This window comes from Anas acuta, chromosome 4, assembly GCF_963932015.1.
Source record: "Anas acuta chromosome 4, bAnaAcu1.1, whole genome shotgun sequence".
Taxonomy (NCBI): domain Eukaryota; kingdom Metazoa; phylum Chordata; class Aves; order Anseriformes; family Anatidae; genus Anas; species Anas acuta.
In genome coordinates, this window is record NC_088982.1 from 23144405 (window position 1) to 23168630 (window position 24226).

At 42.1% G+C, this 24226-nt stretch overlaps 1 protein-coding gene across 2 annotated transcripts in view; it reads left to right on the plus strand.

Moving 5' to 3' along the window:
• The window catches only part of C4H4orf19 (chromosome 4 C4orf19 homolog), a 43911-nt gene that overhangs the window by 4977 nt on the left and 14708 nt on the right, over window positions 1-24226 (plus strand). The window contains exons 2-4 of one of the 2 annotated variants that reach the window (XM_068680091.1): window positions 13405-13454; window positions 15979-16069; window positions 18532-18586. The gene's annotated coding sequence lies outside the window, so the exon portion shown is untranslated. The remainder of the gene's footprint in view (window positions 1-13404; window positions 13455-15978; window positions 16070-18531; window positions 18587-24226) is intronic. The other variant, XM_068680092.1, reaches the window with a different exon arrangement.

Below are 24226 nucleotides of genomic sequence, written 5' to 3' on the forward strand. Positions count from 1 at the left end.
TTATTTCCAAGTAGCTATTCCTCTGATCTACTCATAGTAAAAGTACTCTTCTGACCTACTCAGAGTAAAACAGGCATAAGGCTTGGATGGTGTCAGGTTGTTGTAGTAAGCTGATGGTCTTGCTCACTGTGTAGAGCTCAGTGGAAAAAAAAAAAAAAAAAAGAAAAAGAAAAAAGGCAGTTCTGTCATCTTCCACTTACATGAATAAAGCTTTGTTAAGGTCCTTTCCATCTCTATTTTTGGTTTGGGTGTGGTGTGGAAAAAACAATATTTACCATCTCAGTGGCTGTGCCCTTTGTGTATTTGTTTTCATGTTCCCTTTCCCCATGTGAATTCAGCAGATGTTGCATGGCTTGATAGGAGCCCTGCGTTGCTGTTGCCTGAATGCGTGCGTGTCTCCGCTGAATGTTAGCAGTGAGCGGGCTGCGTCTGTGCAGCAAAGATACAGACTCAACTGCCAGGCACCGTTTCACAGGCAAACGTGCATAAAGAAGAAAAATACCGTAAGATTTCATTTGCAATGTAAATGAAACAGAAGCTACAGTCATCAGCCCTAAACTGAAGGCCTCCAGGGGCCTGAGATGTTACAACCATGTAGAATGTCCCATTTCCATCCTTAACATCTCTTTTTAAATTGAAATCACTTGAGAATATTTTCCATTGCATTGGATGAATATGCTCAGATTGCTACAAGGCTACTCCATATTTACCAATATACATTAAAAACTAATGCTCACTGCAATTATCCAATTCATTACCTTCCATAAAAATGTTTCCATCCATTCTATGTTTATGTAGAGTACAAACAGACAGACTTGCTGATGCACAGATGATCAAAAAGCCCAAAGACCTCTTAAGGAGACAGAGACAAAGACAAAGACAAAGACAAAGAGCTAGGGGAAGGAAAGCTGCGTGCTTTCATGGCCAATACCAGCATCACGCATTCATCAGACTACAGCAATAGTTTTGTTTCATTTCTCGGCCATCCTTCCACAAAAAAGCTTTACTGTGGCACCACTGAAAACAATGTGGCTGGATTGCCTCCTGGAGGGAGACAGTGAGTCCTTTTAGCTCAGAACCCACACTGATATCCACCTTCTGTATGGGGGAAGACCAGGTTTGAGAAGCAAGGAGCTAAATCAGCCCCAAGCTCTGTACAGGAGGCAGAATTTGTATCCAAGTCTCCTGAATGCTCTAAGAGGCAAATCTGCCTCTAGAGAGAAACTCTTTAAAGTCCCAGCCCACTGTCTGTAACTCTCCTGTCATAAGGAAGCACGTCAGACAGACCAGTAAATGACATTCTTACCCACAGGCAGCAGAGGTTTGCCTTACGATGGAGCTACCTGAGACGCAGCGTTTATAGCTGTGGGGTAAGCTGCAAAGGCAGAGTCCTACAAATCAGACTTAATTGTGCAATTTCCATTGATAATTTTGGTGGATACAACCCATTCTTTTGCACAGGATTAAAGGGAAAAAAAAAAAAAAAAAAAAGGATTACTCAATTACTCAGCTGGTCTGATTCCAGACAACCCCAAGTCTTTCCCAAGTCTTTCAGAGGAATGAATACCTTCCTATAACTTCCAAGTATTGTTCTACAGTGAAACTGAAAAAGGTTGCAAATGCAACCAAGATAAGCAATAATACTGCAGAAATGCATCTGTATTTCACTGCTACCTCACCGTTACCATATCTTTGCCATTTTGGGACCTTTTTAATGCCTTGGACCTGCCTTCTGCTGAGAAATAATTATTGTAATCACAACATAAAAACACATCACTCTTGTTCACAAAAGCATTGTGCCAAACCATTCCCTTAGCCACCCATCATCACTCAATGTCTGCTAAGGAAATTGGCTTAAAATAACCAAATGGAAAAGTTCACAGGCGCTCTAAACAGTTCTAGATTAAATTATCTCTATGCTTTGCACATTAATCTAAGTGCTGTATTTAAAAGAAAAGAAAAACCCTTTGAGTTGCAAAGAACTCACGTAAGAGAAAAAGTCACATCACATGAAAGGGTCTTTATTAAGGTATTGTATCAGAGTCTTTTCTTGAAGATTTCTGAGTGTGGCTTTAAGCAGTTTTAGTGTATTCTGTATCTTTCTGTTTTATAAGGTTTGTTACCCATTTTCACAGTGCTTTGTAACCATGGCCCAAACAATCCTCTGCTTTTCTGCTCTCTGCCCACCATTCTTCATGTGAAATGTTCACGAACAATGAGGTAAAAAATATCATTTCCCATGTTTCCCACACTTATTAGATAGAAGCAGGACCATGTAGCGGGAGCATCCTGAGGAATGGAACAGGGGGAAAAGGACAAAATAAAAAAAAAATAAAAAAAAAAAATAAAAGAGTCAATGGGTGCATGAGGCTATGTATATTCAAGGCTATGTTAGAACTGAAAGCTGCCTGACACAGGTATTGTCCTGACAAAGAAATTGATTTATGTGGTGATTTATTTCTGACTGTTTCCAAATTATTCCTATTATTATTCTACATATTTGATCCTCAAGCATATCCAGAACTGAACAGGTATACGCAATGAAGGCTGCAAAATAATCTCAGAAAAAACTGCTTAAGCCAGGCACAGCAGAGCCTTACCACTCACTGAAATATCACTAAATGTCTGGTACTGCTACATGCTAGTACTGGCAGTCATCTGAACTGTGGACCACCAATATCTGACATAACTATCAATGCTACCTCTTTGCCCACTGAGTATGTCATCTCTGCACCCACAACATATCAAATTCTTCAGAGGAAAGGGTCTTCTCCAGGCGTCCCAGTGTAAGCTGTATTACTTAGCTGCACTTCATCTTTTGATTCAATTAAACACCAGCAAGGACAAGAAATCATCAAAGTGATCGATATAACCAGTGCTTTTATACAGGACAACAAGTTGTTGTCTTTGCCCATCTTAAAACCAATCTTTCAAACCCTCACCTGTACCAAGTGCATTGTTCTCCATTCTTTACATTTATTTTTCCACTCCATCCTTCCGTACACGCCTTAGTCCCGTGCCTTCTGATTCTCAGACCCTTTAGGCTGACTTTGGGCAATAGCACCATGTTAATTCATGGTGCTCTCTTTCAGTTTGGACAAGAAAAAATATACTTGGCTGAGTAACAAATTTACAGCACACATTTTGTGGACCATACCTAGTCCTCTGTGTAAGATTCACTTTAGACTGGCAGTAACAAACCAAAGATGTAACTCTTGCAAACTCAAGCTGTTTATAAACGGGCTTCAGTATCCTTTCTTTCTGTTTATGTTCCACTTTGAAGATCCAGTTGTAACTGTAATCTTCCCAAAAGATTTTCCAGTCTGCCAGGCATACCAAATGCCTTTTTTTTTTTTTTTTCCTCTATCTAAATTAATTTTCCTTTGAAACAATGAAAGCAACATAAACTCTTTGCCCTATAATTTCTGCTTGCCTTGCAAGGAATGCAAGTTTCATGTTTTTCTCCCAAACCTGTTAAGCTGCCAAACATGTTAAATTGTCTTTGTATCACAATGTTGGAGTCCATAAATCATTGATTCTTCTAATCTTATAAAAATTTTTTCTATTTTACATATTGTTGCAGCTTGATATAAAAAGATAAATTTGCTAACAAAAACTGTTTCATGGGGCCAGCATCTGAGATGAGCCCCCCAAGCATGGCTGATTGCAAATCTGTGGTTTGCACTGCTGTAACGACTGCATTAAATGAGCGCTTGTCAGGACAAAGTAAACCTGAAGAACTTCTCTAAAGTATGTTTAGCGCAGATAATCCAGTCGTGGTATGCTCTCCCTGCTACAGGGCTTGTATTGTTCGCTATCGTGCCATGAAAGAGCCTGGATCTGCTCTACTCTTGACTTGAAATAAAGTTAATCATAGACTGAGATTTCTTTGTTCAGTGAAACAGATTGATTCTGGCCTGTTCAGTTTTACTTTATCTCACATTCCTGCAGCTTGCAATATTCTTCTGTCCACAGAGCTCCCTGTACAGCACGGTGTTAGTGCAGCTCAATAGCTCACCTATACACTGGCACAAAATCTCAAATCCAAGGTCTGAGACCATCAAGAACCACCTGTTTGCTAGGTTTGGCCTTCTGTTTCTCATTCTGTGCGAGGCTCTATTGTTAAGGTGCGGGATTTGTACCTTATGCTGGTTGTTTTGGTTTTCCTCATTTCCATGGCATCCCCAGTAAGGAGCATAATATCTGAAGATATAAAAAAGCCTTTTGTGCTCCAGGAGATATACAGGGTTTCTTGAATAAGGCTGCTGGAAACTTTGCAACAGAAACTGCAATGAGTAAATATACTACCGCCCAGAAAAAGCTGGGCTCCCTTTCCCAGGCAAATGGAAAGATTAACTCCATCAGGCCCTGCAGACTCAGGAGCCCTCTGTCCTCAAAACTTCCTCATCACATAGCTCTCGTAGCTCTTTTGACAGAAGGAAAACTAAGCTTAAATTGGCAAAGCCCCCATTCATTTAAGCCAAGAAAATCCCACACAATTTGGAATTAATCAATAGCACAGAAATCCCTTCCCACCTACCACATGGAGCCCAGTCTCCAAAAACCTGCAGTGTCTCTCTAGGGTGGTATTTGAAAGAAGCCTGTTTGCAGAGCTATCTTCACCCTCCTCTCATGCCACCTTCCCACGCAGAGATCTTTTGCTACTTTCCTCCCATGGAAAAAAAAAAAATAACATACCCATGTAGAAAATAAAGGCTAGAGCACCATAAAGCCTGGAAAAGCCTGATTTGAGAAAATCTCTTCACCGAGTCTGTACACTTTCCCCCCAGTAAGAAAGGCAGTGTTTCTAGTCCAACAGTAAATGACACAATCAAGACTTAACACTTGACTCAATGAGCACTTATGAAATGCCTGCTAACAAAGGTATGCCTGAAGCAGAGCCTGGCCTTCACCTTTCTTCTTTCTCCAGGCCTTTCTTTTGCTTCCCAGGAGGCCTGAAGACCTTTTAGTGGAAGCAAAGATCACAATTGATTGCCACAAAGCTTTCCACGAATGCCCTTTTTTGAAGCATTCAGGCGAGATTCAAGAGAGACAAGGGAGGTGTTCCCCAGTGGCAGGGCGCAATCACCCAGCTCCCACCTCAAGGCCTTGCCCCTCTCCTCCAGGAGCTTGTCACGCAGCTGCCATGCAGGATTTTCCCTTTTAACAGGGCTGCAGGTAATTCATAGATCAGTTCATCAAGAACAAGAGAGCTGCCTTCATTTTTTTACAGTATTTCCTTGGTTGTGGTACAGCAGCACCTAAGGCCCCGGAGGTGATAAAGGCCGTGTTGTGTCACGATGTCACCAGTACGACATACCCTATTTAAATATTGCCAGATTAAATAGAACGTTTCAGGCACCAGACTGGATCCAGACTTCTAGTATCTGCTGCTGCTGGGACAGCAAGACTGAACAGCCTGACCCCATTCTTTGTATTAGTAAAGGATACCCCACCCCTGAGAAGCAAAAACTCTGAGTTTTAATCCCTTTGGATTTAGGAAGAAGATACTACAGGCATCTGAAATCCCAGGGGATGGGTGACCTCAGGAGGTTACCCCACAAGGTGTGGGGGCCGCTGCCTTGGCAGCAGTGGGGTCTGATGCCTGCCATGTTCCTGAGGGGGGCCAAAGCTCCTCCAGCAGCAGGGGCTCTTCGAGGCCAAGGAAAACCCAGGCTCATGAACCTCAAGTTGCCCCGGACCATCAAGCTGCCTTGCTCAGACAACAGGCTATCTGCCATCTGCAAGCCACCATCACATTCAGTAACAGGACTTTTAGCAGCAACACCAATTTTGTGGGGCAAGACCTAGCACACAACAGGCACTAAGATAACCCAAACAGTAGGGTGGCAGCTGGTTGCTGCCTGAGCTGGGGGCCAGAACCATGCTCTTGAAGTCCACCTGGGGCCAGGGTGCCCACAGCAGGGCCACGAGCGGGCTGCCAGGTGTCAGTCAGGCCTCTTAGCCGCAAAGCTGTCCTCCCCAAGCACTGTTCCACCTGACCCACACAGCTAATTACCCTAATATTAATGTTTGCCACCTGTTTCCTTCTCCTTAGACTTTGCCCATGGAGACATCTTTTCCCTAAGCCTGAATTTCCAAGCTTCCACACTCCTTTCATGTCTGTAAAACTTTCTACTATATGAAAAAGCAAAAATATATGTTATGCATATAGAGATATATAATATCAGGGATCTTTCAAAGTAGTACACACTAACCAAGCTTTGCTTCTTTGGTACAACATTACACACAATTTACTCCTTTCTGGAGACAATAGCTACGACAGGTTTCCACTCCCCCCCTCTCTGTAGCGGGGCTGGCATTTTCACTCAATGTCACAAGAGCGTAGGCATTGCACATTAAACAGTGGACTTGTTTCACAAACTCCCTTATTGTTTTCTCAGTATTATTTGCCACCTGAAAAGGGAGAGTTCTTGTTTGAGGAAGGAAGGAGGAAATCAGTGGAGTGCTGCCTCTGTGTCCTCTCACCTCTCAGGGAAAACCTCTACACAGTAGCTGGTGGCTATCAGAGGCTGTGCCAGAGCCGATGTCCAAGGGGACAGCATTTGGGCACCCTCTCCCACTTCTTAGGATGGTGCAATGGTTTCAGTGGTTTTGAGGCCTCTGGTCCACAGGCTCTTCTCACCTTGTGAGCTCAGAAGAAGCTTTAGCCACAGCAGATTGTCCTGTGTTTTTTTGTTTTGTTCTGTTGTTTTTCCCAGAGGGCACTTCTGTCCATCATGAATTTTAAATATATAGTTTTTTCTTTTTTCACACATACAGAACAGCTCAAAGAAATTGGTAGGAGTAGGGCTGTCTCTTGGCAGCAGTTCAGCATCACAGCAATTTAGCTGTGATGGGAAGTTACACCACAAGTCACTCATACATGACTTTCACTGAGAGAAAGCTTTGCTACAGAGGAAATAAAAAATATAAGCTTAATACATTTAAAGGTTTTCAAGAGGTAATAACCTAGATAACGTAGTGTGAAAAAGCCTGTAAAGGACACAAATATCTTATTTCTTCAGACACCTTCCACACCTCACCACAATGAGCTGTGTAGACTGAAACTCTATCAGATAGCAGGAGGGTTAAGAAAGCAACAACTACATTTTTATGCAGATTTGCCAGTCTATCTTAGCTGAAATGAGTTCTAGTGCCTTTCTGACATGAACAAGGCAGGATTTGATAGAATCTGGCTGACTATCTGCGTCTCCATCAGAAACTCAAGCCCTTCCCTGTCACTTCACCATCTCTTCTTACCAGGACACTGATCCAAACCAGGACAGAAGCTCAGGTCTTTGCCAATCAGCCTGCAGACTGACAAAGAACAGGAAAAGTAAGGGACCACACAGCCCTCTGCATGCCCCTACAGCATCCCTAGGCCATACAGACATTCCTACCAGTAGGACCTGCAGAAACCTGAGCAGTTGAGGGGAAAGAAGTTCTTATTATTGGGGATAATATTCATATTAGTTCATGCAAATTACTTAGACCCTATATTAAAGGTGATTTGTAAAATAAAGACTGTCAGTATTGGCTTTAGGATGTGTTACCGAGGCCCAGGATTTTAATTTTAACTGTTTTTAACATTAAAAATGTGAGTGTTGTAAAATCCAGAGAGCCATCCATTGCAAGAAAAAGATCACATGACTGAAGGACTGGTATCAGTCTTACCTGATGAGAGTACCTTCAGTAATGGCCGTACCTCACAGAAAATGCAAGCCTCTGCTAAACATTAACCATCCTCAGCAACCCCAAAACTTAAGTCAAATTGATCCAAGATGTGTTACATAGCATTAGTCAGTGTAAAATCAAAAGGACCACTGGCTAACCTTCACATTGTCTCCTTACAATCCCAGGAATACATACAAATCATGCCAGTTCAGTCAAGTTAAGCCTACAACAGAAAAATAAATGTCTAAACTTGAGTCCTTCTTTATTGACAATATAATCAAAGACTGCAATAAAAAAGAGGATTCCTCTCATCACTTAAAGCTAACACTTTTGTCTCAATCCTGCATGTGAAGACTGCAATGAAATGCCAACACCTGGCAAACCTAGCCTGGCACCTGGGCACCGTGGGCGTCCCAGCCTGGGTGAGGTGCTGCAGTGGCACTGCTTCAGCTGCAAACCCGCTGCTCGGAGCTGCTCACGGAAAGAGTACAGCATACTACACACGCTGCTCTAATGAAAGCAGGGCATTGCACTGGCAGAGTTAAACTGAAGCAATTTTCTACATAAGAATGATGCACTGATTTAAAATTGGTTTACGTTGATCAGTTTTCTCTTGCTTCACAACAGTGCCATTTCTGTGGGCAAACAAGGCTTCAGTCTTAAATAGACGCTTGGACTATCATTCTCATAGGATTAACTTTAAATTAAGGAATAGGTGGCAAGAAAAAGTAATTTCATGCTCCGAAAAGAACTTTTCTATATTTCAAAGGCTTGGAACCCAGAACCATCACTCCATAATCTTATCCAAATGTTGATGTCGTCAATGCATTTTAAAGCAGCTTTTAATTAAGTTAAATAAAGAAAACAGATGCTGCTGAAGAAATGCCCAGTAAGAATTTCTATTTCTAGATAAAACTGCTTTAAATGCATAAGTAATTCTGCTAACTGTGGGATGTGATGCACACAACTAAGTGGATAGGTGTTTAGTGAGACTTGTGTGCCATTTTGTGTGTCATCATGAGTAGTCAGCACAAAGATAATGATGTAAAATATAGCAGAATCGGCCTATAGCCTCCACTTTTAATTAGAAAAAGTAAACAAATTGCATAAATCAAAGCCAGTAGCATTTACTCTGGGCTACAACAGCATTTACTTTTCTTTAAAAGGAGTTTCATCTTCCCAAACCAAAACGGTTTTCCTTCAGTTTTCTTAGCTCAGAGAAGCATGCACACGAAATACCCATTCTGACAACAGCTCCTGTATTTAAACTCCTGCAGTCAGTGGTGCTGTAACCCAAATCTCACCCAGGCCACAATGTGGTCTTAAAGCTAAATGGTATCGGTGTGGAAATCAGCAGCAGAGAGAGCAAGAGTAAAAATTAGGTCAGTCTAATTGAATTGCAGTAGTTTGTCTGAAAGACACCTTTGCTACCCACTTTGAATGGGCTTTAGAGACCACATTAGGGAAATGTTTTTTTTTTTTTTTTTTTTTTTTCAAAATCTTCATCTTGGTTCTTTCCTGCTTTGCTCAGAGGATTCTCTACTGATACATTCTCCTGGGCCTTCACTTGGCTTCAGGCTGCAAATATTGCTATTATTGAAGCTAGAACTTGAAAATGGACCTGAAGTTACCTTTGGCAAGTTTTTGTGCACCTTTTAGACCATTATGTATACATTAAGATTTATCATAAACACCTAGATTTCTCAACCAGAAGGGCTACCTACTGCAGGTTGGTCCTGGTCTGTTGTATGCAGCATGTAGCCCAGGAGGAGAAGAGGGAAGAGCTGTCGACTGCTTTGGTGATACCGCTTTCTGGCCTTTGGGGACAGCTGCTCTTTCTACCTAGAGGGAAAAAAAAATAATAAAAACTAACTTTGGTAACGTAGGGCTTTCCAAGCACTCACCACAGCAACAAGGAACATATGTACACACATAGCAAAAGTGATCAGGAAAGCCTGCTCCCAAGGCTGTGTTTGATAGCACTGAATCCTTAAAATGGCAGCTGAAGTGCCGCTACCCCACATCGCTTTGCTCCTCAGCTACGTCAGTGCGATATTCACACCACTGGGAACTGTAGGAACAAGTCCCACTCTGAAGCTGGGGCCTTAAAGGCTGCATATGTTACCCAAATATATGAATGAAAGCTGAGCACAGCGGGCTGCTTCCAGCCACCCATCTACATAACGCCAGTTATCTCAAATATTGCGCTAGGAGAGTGGTGTTTAGCTCAGAACATTTTGTTACAACGTCTGCTCACACAGGAGACACCATTCCTGAGAGTTCCCCCATTTCCCTGGCCTTCAGCACAGTGTGTTTCTTACCTCTATTAGCACAATCTTCGCTGCTAAGCCATTTATGTAAGTTAGTATCTGACTGCATCTCTAATCTTCTGACTGACAGGATTATAGACATTATGTATTTACTTAAGGGATTTTTCTACTTACGGAATCAGTCTGCAATCTTCTCACTGTCTAAATTATAACCCAGGATTTAGTGCCATCCATTTCCACATCCTCAGAAATGTGAACGGAGGGAAATCCCATTTCCACAGGAGGCTCCCCATGGCTCTTTGCCTGCCGAAGAGCTTATGACAGTACATTCGCTCTTCGGAAACCTTCGGAATTTTTGTAGCTAAATTAGATTCTGCTTTGTCACCACCGCCTGAAAATAGTCAGAGGCTGGGGGATGACTGGGTGTCTGGGAGTACTGCTTGCAAAAAGCCAGGTCCTGAGCAAGATAGCTGCAACCCAGATCAAAGCTGGCAAGGCTGGCTAATCACACGGACACATTTGCACCCGGCAGTACCAGACAATATTAATGAAGGCAGTGGAAAAAGGCAAAGCAGGCAGTGTACCTACCTCCCCTTCTCCCCAGCCAGTAAGATCCATAATCTGTTGCAAGAATGTAGAGGACACAAGCAAGCAAGGAGAAGATCTGCAGCAGATCCGCGCAGAGGGACTGCAGATCCATGGCAGAGCATGCAGCATGAAGGTTAAGCTGCCATAAATTTGGGTGCACCTTAATGTGTGCTGTGAACTTTGTTAGAAAAGAGTAGAAGAAACACAGACGCTTCCATCTTTCCTTACTCTGAAAATGGGCCTTATCAATAATGAGAGGAGACCAACAGCAGGAAAAACTATTTCCTTTTTCAGCCATCCTTGTGAAGGATCCCAGAGCATGCAACGCAGCCTTTCCAGGCAGTTGTGCTGATAAAATTGGGTTGATGAAGCTTTTCCACCTTGAAGTGCTGCCAGGTATAGCTGTAATGCTAACTTCAGAAATGGCTAAAGTCTTTGGGTTAAAGCTGCTATATATAGACAGAAAACTAAAATATTTATTCTACAGTTAGATGAAAAAATGCTCTCTTATAACAAACACAAAGACCTGGTGTTTGGCTTTCTTCGTGAACATTTCACAGAATCACCAATGTCAGGGGCTGGCCAGTACAGTCCTAAGTGTGTTTAAACACTTAACCTTAGTGATGAAGTCGCATTTTGTGACTGAAACTTGTTATGGATGTTCTTGTTTTGGCAAGAGTGTTTAAAAACTGAGAGTTGTGAATCTTTTCAAGGTATGTCAGAGAAAGGAAGAGAGGTCTGAGTTTTTTTTCCTGATTAAAATGTGCAGCAGATTGCACTCAACACTCGCTCTGAATCCTAAATTCCACATAAATATTCATAAATGCACTCATCGCAGGTCTGGTAATCTTGTTCTGAAACTTACAGGCCTGATTCTCCTCAAATCCCCAGTCAGGTCCTGCCCCCAAACCCTAGATTTAAGGAAGACAAAGACCAAACAGCTAGGACTGATGCTGTTAGCACGACATCTCAGGGTTCAAGTCATCAGAGCAGAGCACGTGCCATTCTGTTCCCAGAGCTTCCAGGGTATTCTCACACCTGTAGACAACCCAGGGAATAAAAGGCAACATTCAACCATTTTCCTCTATTTTCAGGCTTATTTTTCAGTGTTTGAATAAAGCACCATTGTTTTTCAAATGTGTTTGCTAGGAGATTAACTCAGCCTCTCAGAAACATCCACACTAGCCAAAACCACCAACCTGTATAGGTCAAATAATGCTCTGAAAAACTGTTTCTTCCAAAAAAAAGCTGTGTTTTGTAGTGTATATTTTTCAAAGTTCTCTAGGTGCCTCGAGAGAGGCAATGAAAACATATACTGCATTGTAGACTAAAGGGATAATATGAAATCCCTTTATATAATGTAGGGTTATATAATATAAATACCAGGAAACACCCAAACAGATCAAAAAAGGGCCTAATTCAAAATCGAGCAAACAAAATTATTCTTCTGGCATAGCTAGCCTGGGCAATTGGTATCTATACATTTATGTCTGAGGGAAAAGAATATAATAAGGTTTCTAGGGAAAACCACAGACTAATGCTACAACAGGGAGTATGACCAAGTCAAATGTAAGCTTAAAAAAGATTGATCTTTTGGAAGTATGAAGTCTTCAAACTCAAGAGACGTAAGCCACATTTGATGGATGTAAAAGTTGCACCATAGCAGCTCCCTGACAGGCATTTTCGCAACTTCTTCTGAGGTATCTGATGCTCACTACAGGACTGAACTTGAGTCTGATCAAGTTCGACAGTTTCTGTGTCTCTTTACACGTAACAAGAATTAAAAATACAAGAAAAAGCAAACAGTACAGTCAGAGAGATTCTTGATGATCCACTTCATGGACGACTTAGAGTAAGTTTTTGGGTCTGTTTGCCTAACGAAGTGGTAGGATATATCTACGTGATTTTCAAAAATAATTTAATTCCCAATCATGCAAAGCAGTCAAAACCCAGCTTTTGTTGTCCCCACAGTGTTCTGCAGCAGCCAGTACCGATGCCTTTGTTGAGCAGAGCTCGGGTGGAACCACAGCAGTGCCACGTCCAACCTGCTGCTCCTTTGTGGCTCCGATCTGGGTGCCCAAAGAACAAGGATTTGCTGCAGTCATTGGCTTGCCACCTGCCCGAGGCATTCAACTGTGTCTAGCACAATGATGCTGGGAGGCATTCATGAGTAAATACACAATAACATTTGTATGTTTACAGCATCTGTGAAAGGTGTGGAGGGGGTGACTACTGTGTGTTTCCAGAGCAAGTCAAACCCATTAATTAAATTCATGCCCTTGCCTTGTTTCAAAAGGAAAAACACAGCTGATTTATGGGCACTGACAGCTGCAGGAACGAGGAGCTGGCTTTACTCTTTCTGCCCTGAATTAATTTTTAAGCATCTGGGTAGGTTGATTTGTCAGATTCTGATCATAGGAAAGGCTGTGCATGTCCTCATCTTCTAGAAAGAAAAGGAAGGTGCTCCACACAGCTCCACACACTCTGTCCCACTGACACGGCTTCTTCATGCTGCCTCAATAGTACCTGCAGGAGCTGGGTACCCAAACATCTCTGTGCCCAAGCAACTAGAAGGATGAAGCTCTCAAAGGTCCCATTCAAAAGCTATCGCTTACCTACTCATTATTTTGCTCATCTTGACAGTAACTTTAAAATGAGAAACAAATGGTATCTGAGAAAAAGCGTAATCTATTGCAACAGTGACAAAAATTATCTTGTTAAAAACAGACCCAGATAAGTTGCCACAAATAGAACAGAACCAGACCTTTTTCTAGAGGGAAGATGAATGTCTCTGTATTGCCCCAGCACATAAAATACACGTCAATACCGATATACAGCAAGATCTCAGTGTGTTCTTTTATTCTTTCAGGTTCTTTAAAGAGGAGACAGATTGCTAGCATTTTGGGCTGAAATCTGGAGGTAAGGAGCTGGAACGCAAAATTTAACACCCAATCTAAGAACAGGAAATTTTTATAGGAGGGGAAAACCTCAGATGCTGAACTTTCACCCCAGACTTCTGCGAGGTCTTTGCTAACAAAGAACTACACAAACATAGACGGAGTTTATTGATGCCACACCACCTGCCCAGTGTTTGCTGCTGTCGTGGACACTGCCAATAAAGATCAAAGCTTTCCCTGCATTAACGAGCTAAACGTAGGTGTTGCATGTTCTGCAGAAAGCTGTAGACCTAGGTTGACCTCTGCTGAGTAAAGTTCGGGCCAGATGAACTCCAGAGGTTCCTTCCAGTGAAGTAGTTTATGATTCTGTATGACACTTCATGAAACAGAAATTTATTTTGTTGTGATTCATGGTCCAAGAAGCAGAAAACCTTGTATGACACATACCACCATGTGAAACAACTCATGATCATTACTTGCCAGGAAGAGATAGAACACAGTAGCCAGCATGATCTGCAAAAGCAGTAGAACAAATGGAACATCAAAATCTCTCTTTGCACCAGAGATCTAAAGCGGCCTCACTAAAAGATAGCTACAGCTAAGACCTGTATCTGGACACCAATAGACTTATGATAATGGACTACAAAGATCAATTAAACAGACAGCACCGTCCTAAGCTGTCTTAGCTAATGGAAAGGTGATAATTCTCCAGAAATCCCCACGCTTATTTGAACGTACCACTTCTTACCATTCAACACACTAGCAGTTTATGACCAAATGAGCAAAACTCAACCCGTCCTGCTGGCAACTGGAAGCTCAGCCCATGCACCCAGGAAATGGCAAGACCGCAGGGCTCTTCTGGAAGACTTTTTCTATTTTCAGCCTATCTTCTGTTGTGGATCAAGATATCTCCTCTCATCAGCTTGTTTTCGCTACTTGGGAAACAGCTTTTCTGTTACTGCTCAGGTTCTCCACAAATCAAGCAGATCCTTCAGATCTCAGAAAATTATTAAAACGTGCTCATTTACATGTTAACTGATGCATGGCATCTCACCTGTTTACATATTTTATGTTTTCAGTGACACATTTCATATTTACAAGGAACACAATGACAGCATTCAGGAACTAGTGTACTGACAAATACATTAAAAGCCTTGAAAACATTTTTGAATGCAAGAAAGATTGCAAAAATAGCTAACCTCAACCCAATTTGACTTCTTAAGTGTTTTTTGTAAGAAGACCGACTACTCATTTCTCTCCTTCTTCAGTTTCCCTAGTAAGCCAAGACATTCAGTTTTCTACATTTTTAGTGTTCCTCGTCCCTACTCCCTAGCTCCCTCTCCCTAGGGGAGAAGTGTGCAGTCCCACAGTTGAAAGGCTGTTTCTAGACTCCAAGCATTCACAGGAACAATCTAGGGTTTTCAAATTCAGCTTTGATTTCACAACATTTCTCCCTCTCATTATCTTGCAACAGACTCTCAAAGGCTTTGATTCCACTCCTAGCAAGGTCAGCCACAGTTTTACCATGAACAAGCAGCGGGTCTATATTTCATCTCTCATACGAAACCCATCTCAGCTTGTCTTCAGGAAAGAGAACATTAATACAACCATATGTAAATAATTATAGAGAAACACATGGGCAGAAACACAAAGAATGCATGTAAATCAGAGGTTCGTTCCACTGAACTTTGAATTGAGATGACGAGTAGAAATGATCAAAAAGGTCCCCCTAAAAGCTATTGGAGTTTGCAGCAGAGAAAATATTTGAACAATACGACAAAGGCACACGGGGGGCAGGACCAAGTCTAACAGAGTAGGGAAGGAAACTGTGAGGGGGATGCAAGTCTCAGGGCATAAATTAAAACCACGGATGACAGCTGAACATTTTTTCAGAAACTGCTGGGGACAGCACTGAGTTCTATTACTTCTGACCAACAAAAGAAAAGAAGAAATGTCTACAGTCAGCTGAGCTCCAGATCAGCTTGGAGGAGCAGGTTATGGCTTCTGGAAAGAATAAGTCAAAGCCTGTCTTGCTGTTCTGAGTAACACAGACATTGCTTCTCTTTGATCCGTAGGGTGAGGGGGGCTCTTTTCTTATGAAAAGCATTGACTAGCTTCACACAACATTTTACAGCACGGGACCTGTGCATGGTGCTTGAAGACTTCACGCTGGGAGCTCCTAATGGAGTGGGAAAGTATGTAGATCGGAGAAACAGCTGTCCAGCATTTAAAAATGTAACTTTATTAAACATTAAGAATAATAGAATTTTAAAAACAAGCTTATCAGAAGATCCGACTGCAGAACTAGAAGGTAGATCTGGAAAAACTGCTCACAGCACCCAAAATGTTAACTTTGTCCAGCAAAAAGCATGCTCAGGATCAGAAGCATACCCAGGGGCTATGCCAAAACAGGCCTAGGGTATTGCACTTGAGTTTGACTACTTGACTTTGAAATAGCTTGTTTTCAGCAACCAAACAAAATGGAAAATGCAAATAGCTTCTACAACATAAGTACAGAGAGCCTAATGATTTTGTTTAAATTCCAGGTTATTGGGGAATGTGAAAGCTCCTTGCTGCTTGGGTCCATGACAAACACGCAGATGCGATTCATGTGCTGGAACAACCCGCACCACCATGGTAAGCCGTGCTCCAACAGCTGGGGCCCAGGTCATTTGTAGTTGTGTCCTGCAACGTATTGGAGTGAGTGGGTGTGTGAGGCTTTGTGCTTCTCTCCCAGAAACAATAATATGAAAAGTATTAAACAATGTAAGAGAGCAGGATGTGGCGACATTCCTTGATTTATGAACACTGTTATACACATCAGACAAGTATTAAGTTTCCAAGAATATCTCAAAAGGGATGTTGCTAAGCAAAGATGATGGTAAAAAAGAGTAGTTAGTTAAGATGTCTGAGTGTAATTTGCAGGAACAAGAACCATTTTCCAAGCTATCACTACGTAAAAGAGGAGAAAGCTCCAAATACAATGAAAAGAGGATATTTTTAACTCATGTTTCGTTATAAACATAGACTGGTTTATGTCTGATCCTGGCTGACATGGAAAATGAACTACTGATTCACTTGAAATCCTGCCTTGCACATTTTATTCCATTAAGCATCCAGCATTTGATGCTGAGCTTTCAGCACATTTTTAACATTATAAGCAGCTTCAGTAATTCATTCCTTAAAACAAACAAACAACTCCATGTTTAGATCAAAAACCAGTGACACACATCACAGTGAAATCAGTTATCACTTGACGATATAATGGGTAAGCTTACAAGTTATAGCTGTTGGTAAGTTGTATCAGCTCTCCTTTTTGGCATTTTCCTTTTCTAGGGAATTTTAGAAACGTATTTCTTAGTAGACTTAAAATAAACACACAAAACCCAATTAAAAATTAATGAAAACCCTATAGCTGACCTACTATTTCAGAATTTGTTCAACAGACAAAAGCAATTCACAGGGGATAAGAATGCTCTGTAAGACTGAGTTAAACAGGATACATCTTTTGCCTTTGTTAAATAAAATCTGCATCCTCTCAACATGTGGCAAGAGGCCATGGATTTTGCTTTTCATTTTTGCAGGGATTTTTGCTTTCATTTAGGGCATGGCTTACACAAAGCAAATAACGACATCGAGACAAAATTACACTGCAAGAAAGATTAATTAGAGAACAGAACAAAAAACTAAATGGAATAAACTACTTCGTAATTCATGATGACAGCTATATCAAACAAGAATGTAATTAAGGTAAAAAGAGACAAGAAGACCGCCAGAAACAAGTCACACAAAGATAGGAAGACACAATGCCTCAGTCTTCATAAGCTTCATTTTTTACTCCACCTAAAGTACCAACAACACCTTTAGCAGATGCACAGAAACCCTCTCAGCCCTTTGCAACACTATAATGAGATGGAATAGCGCCATAAATCTCCAAAGTGCTGCACAAACATTAAGCTCTGAGAAGGATGTGAAATGGTAGCATACAAGACAAGTTAAGTGGCTCGCTGTAGGGCAACAGAGCTGAGCAATGAATCAAAAGTGCTCAGGCTTTACTTAGCAGTGACTCAAAGCAGATATCAGGGCCACCTCAATTTGGTCCCAAATCACAAGCTGCTGAATTCGGCAGAGAGCATTTAGTTTTCAGCCATATTTCAGGCTTTCAGAGCTCTGCTGAAAGGGATCTCAAAGCCTTTGGAAGCCTCCCTCTTGGTGGTACAAGCATAACTACCTGGAGTTAAAGCTTGTAACGTAAGCTGCACTGAGATTTTTCAAGTTATTGCTACCAAGGCAGAGAGGTGCTAAGGATGAAAGGAAGCACATAGCAAAAGTTCTGAACCCACAGAAAAATACATTGTCCATTTCACAGATTTGATCCTGACTTGGTGATTAATGATTGTTACAGGTTTGCGTGCACACACACAGCCATGTGGGCATATGTCCACATTCCCTTCCCTAACAAGAAACACACCAAACAAAAAATAATATTTTTAAAGGAGAAAAAGCATCCACACCATTTCAGTTTAACTCTATCGCTATCTCTCAAATTTATCTCTCTCTAAATCCATAATAGAAAACATTTTACTGAAATTTCTATTTAGCCTGGGGCACATGTATCTGAAAGAACAATAGCTTTACCAGATACCTTGAACACTGGTGCAATGCCAGAGGCTTTTCTTAAATTTCAAAGTTCATGAAAATCTGAAGGAGAACCTTCTAACAAGGATACTGCAGTTTTAGCTGATACTATAAATACCCTGGCTGCCAGCAAAGAAAAAAGAATTCCCACGATATTTGAAGATTTGCTAAGTTTATTGTTGTTATTATAAATGTAAACATTTTACACGAGCCCTAATCCACTGGAGCAGGCAAGCCCATGCTCACTTTAAGCAGGTTAGCATTCCAGTTCAGCTCAAGGGGATGAGCATATTACTCAAGTGATTAGTTTGGTCATTGTGTAAATTAAGAAATTACAATGGCATGAAGAGGAGGATGTTATATTTCCACACTGTTTGTGGCAGGCAACCTGCTCCTCAGAACATCCTACTTGTGCAGACACACCAAGAAACCATTCTCAAAGCGCTGCTTTACTATTGCAGGATGAAGATATCTAAACCAAACCTTTCCAGCAGTCGATGGAGTACAATCTGAAAGGTAAGACTTATTTTTTATTCTTCTTGTGTAGCTTTAAGACTTACTGGTCATTCACTGTTGTAACTTCAGCACTCCACAAAGGAGGACATCACCAGATTATTCTTCTGTCTGCAGTACCTAACGATGATGCTTTGCAGCTATAGGCACTGATGACAGAGCAGGTTCTGAACTGTTTCTTTCCAGCCTTTAATATTTCTGTTGTAACAAGTGACAGATTTTCACTTTGAAGTTATAAAAATGTTAAACACCATAAAAAGGAAATACAGGAACACAATGTTGACAGGTCAGTTAACACAGGTGAAAAAGGAGGAAGGAGAAAAAGCAGAAAGGGAGGCAAAAGGTGATGGGAAGAACTAAGTAGTGCAGTGTGGGAAAGAAAGAGGGGAATTTGGGGAAAGAGAACAAACTGGAAAACAAGAGAATTGATTTGGCTGAAGAGGGAAAGCACGCTGACTTCTAGCAGCCGCCTTTCAAAGAGCTGCAGGTTATTCCATCAAATGGTCAAACCCAATATCCTGACAATTTAAAGCAAAGCTCCTTGAACCATTTGTTGTTGTTGGGTTTAGGGTGTTTTTGTTAGTTTGTTTCATTTTACTAGAAGAGAACCACTGAGTCATGCTAACTGCTTAGGGCTTTATCCAATTCTCTTTGTATTAAGCAAGGCTGATGTTCAGAACAGTATAGCCCCACTACAACACCTGCCACTAGCAATACTTCGGATGATGTAAACAAACCAGAAGCATTTGAAATATTCAGGGCAAAATAATTCTGGGGACTCAAAGCTACAATTGAATACCACAGCTGAGATCACATATCCTACCTGGCCTCGATCAAGCCTAAAGGCATATATGCGGTATCTATTTGAAGCAATCTCCATAGGCATTTGAGCCCGCTTTCAGAATATTGTTCCCTCATGTAAAAATGCACAACACGATTGAAGGATAAAGGCCTGCTAAATTCCTTCAGTGTCTCTTCATGCCCAATACCAAAACAAAAAGGAAAAAGAAGCAGTGAGCCTATCAACAAAACTGCTTGCAAACAAAAAAAAAAATAAGCTTTTGATAAGCCAAGATGCCAAAATTGCATATAAATTAACTTGTACCATTAAGTGCACTTACTTTTAGTAATTTTCATAAATTTTATATTTTTCTTCTTTCAGCTTACAAGAATTTTATGAAATCTAAAACATGAGGTCTCCACTTTCTCACCTTTTTCCTCTTTCTCTGTTCTCCAAGTGTTTCCCAGACCACCTGAAGGCTCAAAGTCTTACAAAATTTGTTTTTGAAGGTTCTGCTATTGGTAGCCCCCCTATTGCTTCAGAAGGCCAGTACTGTTCCCTGTTTTTTTGCTCACAAAGCAAATAGAGCAACGGCTTCCAGCAGACGAAGGATGAATTCTAAGATCCAGGATTTTGATTCACAGTGATGTACGGTGTGCTGCTGTGCTGCAAGCTAGTGGCAGCTATGTGGCAGTGTCATAGCACAATCACATAATATAGCTGGGAACCAGCCTGGCCTGCCAAGTTGTTCTCACAGACCTCATCCTGTGGCAATAGGCTTTAGCCATCACACTCACTGTCCGATATTTTCCAGTTTCCTAATGTCCAAAGTAGAATTTTCTCATTGATTTCAGTATCCATATGATCGACAAAACAAAAATGAAATTGTTCCAGAAGGTACAAAACAGAGCGAAATAAATACTCACTTGAGAATCAATCCACATCTAGAAAATACTTCCATATGTAAACAGGCTCAAAGTCTTTGGCTGACTCTGCAAATGGAAGTCTAAGGAAAAATGACTTCTGAGACAGAAGAGAAGAAAACAAGCAGCCCCACAGCCAGTTGTGCTGACATACAAGATTCAAGTCAAAGGATTTGTTTGCTTTCCTGTCAGTGCTGCAAAGGAAATCAAACTGTGCGCTTTCTGGTTCATTCAGCCCCAGAAGTAATAAATATTCTGAAAGGCAGGTTCTGCCCTTGTTTGCATTCTCCAGGTCCCCTCTGGTGAGGGTGCAGGAAGCTAAGGCCACATCACAGTCACAAAAGAACCAGGAGAGAATCTGCTTTGTATTCACATTACCACACGGATCCTGCGTCACTACAGGATCTTAGGGACTGCCATACCAGTTCAAACCAGCAACCTGAGTGACCAGCAGTGCCCTCATCTTCTGCTGAGTACCTGAGTTTTGCACTTCGGGGTGGTTCAGTCACACACAGCGATTGAGATACCCTGACTATGCCTCTTTAGGCACTCTAAATTCATCTGAGTTTCCTCAAGTCACATGCAGCCAAAGGGACATAGCCAAAGGACATAGCAAGTCTGTCAAAGGCCGGATACAACTTCAGCCCCTGACATACTTCATTTTCCCCAAAAGCACCTTTTCTGACCACAGCATCTGCCTTTCCTCAATTTCAACTCTCTTATCTTTCACCAGGGGCAGCAATATCTTTCAACTGTTACTGTCCTTAACAGATGCCTTTGGCATCTCTCAGCAACTGTTGAATTTTCTGTGCTCATATAATTTACCACAGCTTTTAATATACTGATGAAATAAGCAGCATGCTTCTATTCTCTCCATCCTCTAGCATGTCTATCCATGCTTCTATCTTCTCTGTCTCTTGGAGACCTAAACGCGTTGAGTCCTGTAAAGTTTTTAAGCTTTCTTCTTTACTTCATCTTCTATCCAGAGGCTGAAATTGCACTCCTCCACCTAACCCTGTACACAGAAATAGAAGCATCTGTATGGAGGCTATCACAAGACTTTTAATTTAGGTCATTTCCTTATTATTTTAAAGATAGCTCTGATGAACCTACTGGGAGAGAAAAAAAAAAAAAAAGAAAGAAAAAAAAAGTGGGAGGATAGGGGAGGACACCAAATTTTGAACTGTATGTAGCTTTAGGAAACAGTTCAGTTCTTAGCTGGAAAAAAAAAAAAAAAAAAAAAAGTCTAAAGAACAAGAGCACATATATTAAAACCTCGGTATTTCCAGTGACATAGACAACTAGTCCTAATTAGTCAGTGGAGAGGCTCACCAGGATCTCTTGAAGGAGACCAAAAGGTCTCCACTGATTTCAGGGTAAAATTGCTTCTCTTGTCAGCACACAGAACATGGATGCATGCAGGGCAAAAGGCTCATGGTCTTCAGGTTGTTCAGGCCGGGTCATTGAACAGGAAGGAATATAACTGAAGCAGGATACAGCAGTTAAAACTTCAGGTATTTGATCCTCCAGCTGATATGTCGAGGGGGAAACCACCTAGTACAAGGACAGACCCTAGGTAACAGCTCAAAGTAAAGATATTTCTAGCAAGAACCAGGAAGCAGCCTCCTGTTTACCACCTTAAAATGTGTCAGCGAAACACCTCCTGCCAAGCTCATCTGGGCACTGTAAGGTAAGAAACTATTGGTATCAAGTCTCAGGAAAGGCTGCCCAGCCAAATACTCGATAGGACAGGGAGTCCAAGAGATAAAGGGTTATAATCAATGATCTTGAGGTCTCTTCCAACCTAGAAATTCTGTGATTCTGTGATAATCAAGCATCCACATGCGTGGAGGGACAAGGCACTTCAGCTGGGTTCCCCTAAGGGCTTCTCAGTTTGCTGTAGGCTGCCACTGTGCCAAATTTCCTGTGGCCTCAAACTCCATGTGGCTGCTGAGGCCACAAAGCCGGGCAGGTGCCCTAGGGCCTCATCTGGCTGAGACAAAGAGCACAATGTTCAGCCTAAAACACAGCCACCACCACAGCTTCCAGTCAAAACCACTGGGGAGGCTGTGATTATTTTACCTAGTATTCAAAGGATTAGCAAATTGCCTCACAAATTAGGAGCCCTGGTTACCTTTGACCCTCATTTTCAAAGTCACGTCCTTGACAGCATGTGAGGAAGGCTCAGGCCCTGCTTTTAGGGCTGCTCCTACGTTAAGAGTTTTAAAAAGAAGTTAGATACAACCAGGGTTTTTCAGACCAAGGGCTGGAACCCCAGACTCCATTCTCCAAAGCGCATAGTTGCACAAAGCTTGCAGAGAGACACTTTAACATCCTGAAGGAGATCAGACTCCAGACACAGTCTCTCTCAGTTGCATAAAAATTGGCTACAGCTATTTTGGGGCTCCAGCTGTGTCCCTAAACAGTTTCTCTGCCGATTGCTTCTTTCACACGTACATGACCATCTGCTTATCACACCCAGTTTTTGCCTTGTCACACATTTAGACCACGCATCCCTTGGGAAACAGTGCATTCCTACGTCGGTGTCTGTACAATATGGCCCTAAATACGACTTGGGGTTTGGGCACCATTACAAAACAAATTAGCGTAATATATAAGATTAACGACTTTAAAGGACAGGAAACATGAACTTCGGTAACTTAAACACCAGACAGTGATGTAAGTTGGGGAAGAACAGATGCAGGGAATAAGCTTGGCTGAGGAGGAAATGAGTGTTTTTATGCTGCGAGCTATATTTGTTTTTCCTTTGTGCAAACTGGCTAATGATTGTGAGAGTTTCACCCTTTGCCCAACTCTTCCTTTTAATCACCAGAAATAAAACAAACATTTTCTGTGGTAAATAACAGCGGTAGGGAAGTGCTCTGTGACCCAGTGCTGCAAGCAACGAGGAACTAGCCAGAGAGAATGCATTTCCTCCTAAAGGTCATCTCAATATTTAAAATCAGTTGTGAGGAGGGTAACAGAAGAGAAAAAGGGCACATTTGTATCACCTCGAAGTCGTGCCCCACGTGCACCGCGGGCCTGTACACCGCGTTAACAGGGGCCTCACGAAGAGCTCCACCTTTCCAGAGGAGTTTAAAGCAAAGCCCTGCGGCTACCACAGAGATCAGAGAATAAAGTTGTAAAAGAATGACCTCAAAGATGGTAGAGAGGAAGAAGAGGACTGACCTTGTCCCATTTTACAGGCCTCAAGTGATTCTCAAAGGCCAGGCACACCAGGGAGCTGAGAGAGGTGTGAGCAGGGCAGGGGCTGCCCACAGGCCTGCTGCTCCCAGCAGTGGGCACCCACAACACAAGGGCCAGTTTGTTGAACATGGACCAGGGTAACAGGCTGGAAAAGAAGGAATTATTAAATACAGGCTGGGAGCTGAGCACCCAGCCCTTGCAGATGAGAAGAACAGCTTCATCTGCACGTAAGGGAGGCAGAAGATGCCGGGCCAGGGCACATCTCATCCTTTAACAGCGTGCAGGAGAGGGGGGAAAGCTGCCTGCTGTGAAGAGGAGGGCAATGGCTATGATGAGAATGAAACAAGGGACTTCATGTCCTGCCCAACAGCACCAGGAAGCCGCTGGGGGAAAGCAGAAGATCTGGCTGACCTTACTGGCTTGGGAAAAAGGACATTCTGAGGAGGAGCTATAGCAGGACTTAACACAGCTATGCGTATTATTACAGTTGGTGGAAGGTTTGCTTAGGCAATAGCCAGCAGTCACAACTCAAAACAAAACACCTTTTGTAAACCTGATAGCATCAAACTTTTCATTCCTTTCCCTGTCTGGCAGTACACCTGCAAACAACAAGTGCAGGTGTGCTCACACTGCTGGCAGCGCTCAAACCTCCCTGCCCTGGGGCCTGCCGGCCTCTGTGCCTTCCTTTGGTGCAAGGCTGCTGCCTGGAAAACCAGGGAGGCAGGGAGCAAG